General features: G+C 41.4%; 1 long non-coding RNA gene across 1 annotated transcript; it reads left to right on the top strand.

Moving 5' to 3' along the window:
• Positions 1–5,979, top strand: LOC108317177. Its single transcript, XR_001830623.1, has 3 exons — positions 1–1,380; positions 2,152–2,185; positions 5,810–5,979. It is a non-coding gene; the product is annotated as an uncharacterized LOC108317177 (long non-coding RNA).
• Positions 5,980–7,494: the final 1,515 nt, after the last annotated feature.

Below are 7,494 nucleotides of genomic sequence, written 5' to 3'. Positions count from 1 at the left end.
TTTCTGTTACAGTCATATTAACAAAAGGAGATGCACAGAATAGCAATTTTCAGTGAGACTCTACCGAATTGTTGTAGGGCTTGGCAAAAAGGCCCATGTGGGAGAACCTTGAGTGTCCAGTGAGATGAAGCAGAAACTGAACTAGCAATCTGTGGTTTTTATTGGGTAATACAAGCATGGACTTAACCTAGACACAAGACTGTTGTAATTCCAGAAATTTACCATATGATTTATACATAGCAGGTAGAAACCAAATTTCTTGCTGCTGGTATTGAATACAGTTGAATAACTTTAAAGTGAAAGTTAAAATTTCCAATCTAGATTTTGTTATCATGGGGAAAATGACCAATGCTTGCATGCAAAAATTTATGTGGGCTTTTCTGAGATCTTGTAGAAAATAATAAATTGGGTTTTTATTGTCTAACCACACTTAGAGTAAAATTGTGTTTCCCAGATCTGTCTCGTAGATTACTAAGCTTCCTCGTCCAGTGTGAATAAATAACTTTGTGGGGGCATGGGTGATGCAGACGGTTTTAGCCTGACTTGTGTACTTTACTGGGTATGAGAGTAGACCTAACATAAAGTGCTCGGAATTTCTCTCCACAATTGCTATGCTGTTCCATATTCTGGGAATTAATTTACTACTAAATTCCTGGTTGGTGTTAAGAGAAAGGCTTAACTTCTAATGATAAAGCTGAGAAAATAAGGACTTCCTTAACTGAAACGCGCCCTCCTCAGTTTTGTTCGTGTTACCGTGCTGTCTCTCCGTCCATCCTAAGCTCTCTCTAGTCACAACACTTACTCATTCTTCCATAAATAGACTTGTGCCCAAAAGGGGACAGACAAAAGAAGCATGGCAACGTGTCTTACAGATTAGCTTTCTCTTTTTCCCTCTGTCTTCTTTTTTAATGCAATTCTCAACTACTTCCCTGGCTTCAGGAACCATCCCTTAGGATGACCATTCTCAAATCAGTTTCTCCTGCCTCTACCTTTCTTTTACATTTCAGTTCTCAATTCTCATTTTGTAGGTATCTCAAACACAACTTACCTAAAATCAATTTCATTCCCTGCTATTCCCTGCTTCTCCACCTTTCAATCCCTCTCCCATCCTCCTCCCACCCCTGAAATTCCGTTTTCATGCAAAGGCTTCACCACCCGCCTCCTCACTCTACTCAACCTTATAAAAAACCTCTCTCATCTCCATTTCCAGTTAGTTTACAAGTCCAGTCAATTTTACATGATATCCTACATGGGCTAGTTACCTAAGCTTAATTATTATTAGCAAACACTAACACATATTGTGTTATTCCTATAGAAATCAGCAAAAGGTCCCAGGGTATCCTCTGTGTGGAAAATAACCATGATGCACCTTAGTGCTGTGTGAGCATGGGGTGGGTGTTCTTCAAGGGAGATAGCTTGGAATGTTCCTCAACCTGGGTAGCTCCAGCAGTCACCTGGCTGAGGTATTCTCTGCACAGGGGGTGGCTCTGAGAGCGAAGTGGCAGTTCTTACTGCCCCAGAGAGAAATATGTCAGAATAGATAGAGGAGGGGAAATTGACCTGAATGTGCCAGTTACAATTTAGCAGAAGCATACCTCTAAAGTAATTCACCTCCAAAGCTAATGGAGTGTTAACCGAGGGAAACATTTTTTGTGTGTGTTCTTGAGCGTGACTACCATGAACTGAGTCACTGGCTGAGGCAGCTGAGAGGGAGCAGGAAGGAGAGGCCTTGAAGTGGACCCTGCAGAAACACTCAGCGAGGACAGGTCTGGCCTAGAGGTTGATTTTAACAGAACAAGAAGGTCTCTAGCCTGGTTAAGTTAATATAATCTTATGTAGGATGGAGAGAAGCAAGTGTTAGTGACAGACTTGATGCTCTGGAAGCTGTCGGAATCCTGTCCAGAAATGACAGGGAGCTTTTGTGACTGAGTCATCCAGTGACTGTAACTGACAGACGGGACAGTGTTTGGGTAGAAAAGACAGGCTTAATGAAACCAGCTAACCAGAGTCTGTGAGGATAGACTTAGCAGAAAGGGCTCACAATTGCCCTCTACAATTGCTACGTTGACTATTTTTTTTTTCCAGTAATGAATTTAATACTAAATTTCTTGTCAATTTTAAAATAATTTTAACTTTTTCTTTTTGAGACAGAGTCTCACTCTATCACTCAAGCTGGAGTGCAGTGGTGGGATCTTAGCTCACTGCAGCCTCCGCCTCCTGGGGCTCAAATAATCCTCCTACTGCAGCCTCCTGAGTAGCTGGGACCATAGGCATGAGCCACCATGCCTGCTAATTTTTGTGTTTTTTATAGAGACAAGATTTTGACATGTTTTCCAGGCTGGTCTTGAACCCTTGGGATCAAGCAATCCGCCTCCTTCAGCCTCCCAGAATGTTGGAATTACAAGCATGAGCCACCATGCCCAGCTATTTTAACTTTCAATGATTGGCAAAATTCTGTTTCTTATTTAGAATACACCAGTACATCAACTTTACACAAACCTCAGGGATGCTGGGTTGCTCAGTTACAGCTACCAAATGACTTGGCACCTGGAACCATCTAGTAGAACTTATGTCCTGGACTAAGGTGCTAAAATCTTGGTTAAGGAGGATTCTGTTGAGAATGTCATCACTAGAGAAATAGCAACTGAAAGCACACTATCTAGATTAGCATATATATATTTAAATCCAAGCTGGAAGGACTTAATATAACAACATGGGATATTTAGGCATCTTTTTGTGACGACTAATACAAAATCATGTTCTAAAGCTTTATTTTTATACAAAACTTCTGTAGACATGATTTCATTTGATTATCATGGGAACCTCGTGGTGGGTGTTATTGTCAAAATCTTGTCTACTTCCTGAGGCTGGGCTTCTTGGGCATGAGCAGGTGCAGTGGCAAGGGATGGTGTCTGCAGTAGGAAGTCCACGTCCAAGGCAATGGGGAGGGGTGGAGTGAAGGAGCTGCAGAAACTGAATGAGTGAGCCAGGCCCAGACTCTTAAGGGATGTTAAAGTAAAAAAAAAAACACAGGGGATTTTGGAGAGTCCAAAAAAATCCAAGAGGGTTAAAGAGATGGCAGCATCAGTAATGGAGGGAGCCCACTGATGAATGAATGGTGGGGTCAGGTGGGAGGGTTGTACATGTCCAGCCTGACAAGGACTGGAGCTTCCTTGTCCTCACAACAGAGAAGACTCATGGAAGTTTGCCAGCTTAAGTGAGTTTTCCAATTCACACAAAGCAGTAAAACTGGAATTTGCAATGACTTAGGCTGATTCCTACATCAATATTGCTTGCTTTCTTTCTCTCTTTCTCCCTATACACACATATATAAATACATGTATATACACACACATATATACATATTAGTTTTTACTTTATTTTTTTTGAGTCAGAGTCTTGCTATTGTCCAGACTGGAGTGTGGTAGCATGATCACAGCTCACTGCCTCGAATTCCTGGCCTCAAGTGATCCTTCTGCCTTGGCCTGTTGAGTAGCTGGGACTACAGGTGCATACCACCATGCCTGGCTAATTTTTAAATTTTTGTAGAAACTGGGTCTCACCATCTTGCCTAGGCTGGTCTTGAACTCCTGGGCTAAAGTGATCCTTCAGCCTCAGCCTCCCAAAGTGCTGAGATTATAGATGTGCGCCACCATGCCTGGCATGCTTTCAATATATTGTAGGATCCTTTAAAATAGTTCTTAGTTTCTGGTTTGTACTTTTGCACTTATTTAAAGTATTTTGATCAAATAATCACCGTGTTCACGTTTTAAGTAAAATATCCTGATAAATTTTAACTTCCAAACTCAGGATTCTTAGCTAACATTTTGTCATTGGATCTGACCAAATACAAGTGAACAGTTGAGGGCCGGGCACGGTGGCTCATGCCTGTAATCCCAGCACTTTAGGAGGCTGAGGCAGGCAGATCACCAGGTCAGGAGATCGAGACCATCCTGGCTAATGCTGTGAAACCTTGTCTCTACTAAAAATACAAAAAATAGCCAGGCGTGGTGGCACGCGTCTGTAGTCCCAGTTACTCAGGAGGCTGAGGCAGGAGAATCCCTTGAACCCCGGAGGTGAAGGTTGCAGTGAGATGAGATTACGCCACTGCACTCCAGCTTGGGCAACAGAGTGAGACTCCGTAAAAAAAAAAAAAAAAAAAGTGAACAATGACAAAAAATTTTAAGTTAGTAGCCGACATGTGAATTAACAATGGTAATCATAGCATCCCTGAATCCTCCAGCTTTCATATTTTCTTTAGCAGCTGTTCCAAACAGCACAACTGAAGCTTTCATCCCATTACATGTTGCTGGTCTAGTGCCCTCCCCAGTACTTTCTAGGATTCCTGTTACAGCTTCCATTCTCTTTTGACTTTTTAACTCTTAATTCATATTAGCTCTTTTATTTTATTTTCTCCTCACCAATCTCCTGTTCCTTGGCTTCTGGCTTTTCCTTGCCCACAAGCTGCCAGATCAGTCCCAGCCCCTGCTTCCCCATTACCTCATGCACAACTGACAAGGCACTGTGCACAATAGACTGCTGGGAAGGTTTTAGGGGCCGGGCGTGTTGGCTCATGCCTGTAATCCCAGTGACTTGGGAGGCCAAGGCGGGTGAATAATTTGAGGTCAGGAGTTCAAAACCAGCCTGGCCAACATGGTGAAACCTTGTCTCTAAAAATTCAAAAATTAGCCAGGCATGATGGCGTGTACCTGTAATCACAGCTACTCAGGAGGCTGAGGCAGGAGAATGGCTTGAACCTGGGAGGTGGAGGTTGCAGTGAGCTGAGATTGCACCACTGCACCTCCTGGGTGACAGAGCTGGACTCTGTCTCAAAAAAAAAAAAAAAAGAAGAAGAAAGTTTTAGGGATCATAGAATGATTGCAGGTCAGAACAAGGAAGTCAAAGTTGACATGAGACATGATTTTTCCAAACAGAGTTTACTAACTACTTGCCATCACAGGGCACATTTTACTGACTATAGTCTGGCTAAGGGCCCTAAACTGTTTAAATATTTCTGGACTTTCTTCAGTAGCTGGAGAGCTCATCGTCTCCCTTTCCTCAGTTTCCAGGGCTCCTGCAACCTTGGAGTTACTCAGAGACAACTCCCCAAATTTCTGCTCTTTTATTCAGTAATCTAGGCTCATTTCAATCTCCCAATCAGGAAGAACTCCAGGCCTCAACTTTCATAGCCTGCAAATCTGTCACTGGGTTATTCTCTCTCCTGGCCTTCAGGAAATGTGATATGAACAACTGGTAAAAGTTCTCCAAATTTTTGGAGAAAGAAAATCAAATTCTTGACAATCATTATTTTTTCCCCTTTGGATGCAGAGTCTCACTTTTGCCTACACTGGAGTGCAGTGGCATGATCATGGCTCACTGCAAATTCAGATTCCTGGGCCAAGGGATCCTCCCTCCTCAGTATCTTAAGTAGGTAGGACTACAGATGTGTACCTCCACACCTGGCTAATTTTAAAATTTTTGTAGAAACAGGGTGTCATTATGTTGCCCAGACTGATCAAATTCTTAAGCAGTTTTTTTTCTACTCACAGTTTGTTAGTAAAGAGGTGCAGTTTAAAATTTATTCTCCCCACTTCAAGAGTGATGATTGATTTCTATATTGCTGCTGCTTTTTCTTCCTATTCCATGATAATAGTAAGACTAATAATTATTTGTTAGTATACTTCATGAATTCTTATCAAATATTTTACTGTGTATGGGCACAGAACTTAGTGCTATAGTTGCACCTTTTGTATTTAACCTTTACAAATATCATGAGAAGTAATTACTGCTATTACATTCTATTTTCCAGTGGCTGGAGGTGAATTTCAGAGATATGGCGTGAGTTGTGCAGCTTATATACGGAAGGATCAGGATGGGAACTTAAGCCTGCATGCCTCAAAGTCTTTGCTTTGAAGTGTTGCATATATGGCTTTGTGCAGAGGACTGTCTGGTACTACAAATGTGTACTACAAAGACAATGTTTCTGCTCGTATTTAAAATTCCCAAGAACCTTGTAGGTCTCTAGTATACATCACATGCACTGGAGATTTGCTCCATTAGACAAGAGAGCCCTCCAAAATCTTTCTTAGACAATCGTATCTTTATTTTTGGCTTCTCCTGAGATGGCTGAAGAGATTTATTAGTCACACACTTAATCTTTTTTGTGACATATGACTAAATACCCTGACTCTCCGCCTGTTCATGGTGATCTAGGATTTTTCTATCATTCTCCTAAAAATATTTCCAGCCTTTTTCCACTGCCCAAGTCAAAAGTCACTTCCACACTTTCAGGTATTTGTTACATCAGTACTCCACTCTCATTGCCAAAATCTGTAATTGGCTTCTTAAAAATGTAAATCATCACCTTAATCATTTTTATGTTGATTCCTATTGAAATGATATTTTTGATATATTGGGTAAAATACAAAATATATGTATATTTTTTGAGACGAGGTCTCACTCTGTTGCCTAGGCTGGAGTGCAGAGGCACAGATCATAGCTCCTTGTGGCCTCGACCTCCCTGACTTAGGTGATCCTCCCACCTCAGGCTCCCGAGTATCTGAGACCACAGGTGTGCACCATCATGCCTGGCTAATTTTTGTATTTTTTGTAGAGACTGGGTTTCACCATGTTGCCCAGACTGGACTCAAACTCCGAGGCTCAAGTAATCTGCCTGCTTCAGCTTCCCAGAGTGCTAGGATTCAGGTGTGAGCCCTGCCATAAAATACATTAGCAAAATTAATTTTACTTTTTTTTACTTAAAATTTTTAATGATACATAATGAATGTACATATTAGTGGGGTGCATGTGATCTTTTGATACATGCATGTAATGTGTAATGATCAAATCAGGGTATTTGGGACATCCGTCACCTCAAATGCTTATCATTTCTTTGAGTTGGGAACATTTCAAATCTTCTCTTCTAGCTCTTTTGAAATATATAATAAATTATTGTTAGCTATAGTCACCCTACCTTGCTATTGACTAGTAGAACTTGTTCCTTCTATTTAACTGTACGTTGGTGCCCCTTAACCAATTCACATCCTTCCCAGACTCTGGTAACCATCATTCTACTCTCTACCTCCATGAGATCAGTTTTTTCAGCTCCCACATACGAGTGAGAACACGTGACGTTTGTCTTTCTGTGCCTGGCTTATTCATAACAGGTTTTCTGTTGTTGCTGTAACAGGTTACTATACACTTTGTGGTGTGAAATAATACAAATTTGCCATCTGTGGGTCTGAAGGTTAGGCGTCTGACACAGGTCTCATTGAGCTGTAATCAAAGTGTCAGCAGCCTGACAGGGCTATGGGAGAATCTGTTTCCTTGCATTTTTTCAGCCTCTAGAGCCTGCCCACATTCCTTGGCTTTTGGCTTCTTTCTTTTATCATCAAAGGCAACAACAGGAGGTTGAATCCTTCTCACATTGCATCACTCTGACCACTTCTTTTGTTCTCCCTCCTGCTTTTAAGAACTCTTATGATTATGTTGTTA

The sequence above is a fragment of the Cebus imitator genome, unplaced genomic scaffold (genome assembly GCF_001604975.1).
Source record: "Cebus imitator isolate Cc_AM_T3 unplaced genomic scaffold, Cebus_imitator-1.0 Scaffold198, whole genome shotgun sequence".
In the NCBI taxonomy this organism is placed as follows: domain Eukaryota; kingdom Metazoa; phylum Chordata; class Mammalia; order Primates; family Cebidae; genus Cebus; species Cebus imitator.
The sequence above is the reverse complement of the archived record's forward strand: the minus strand, read 5'-3'. Positions and strand labels throughout refer to the sequence as shown.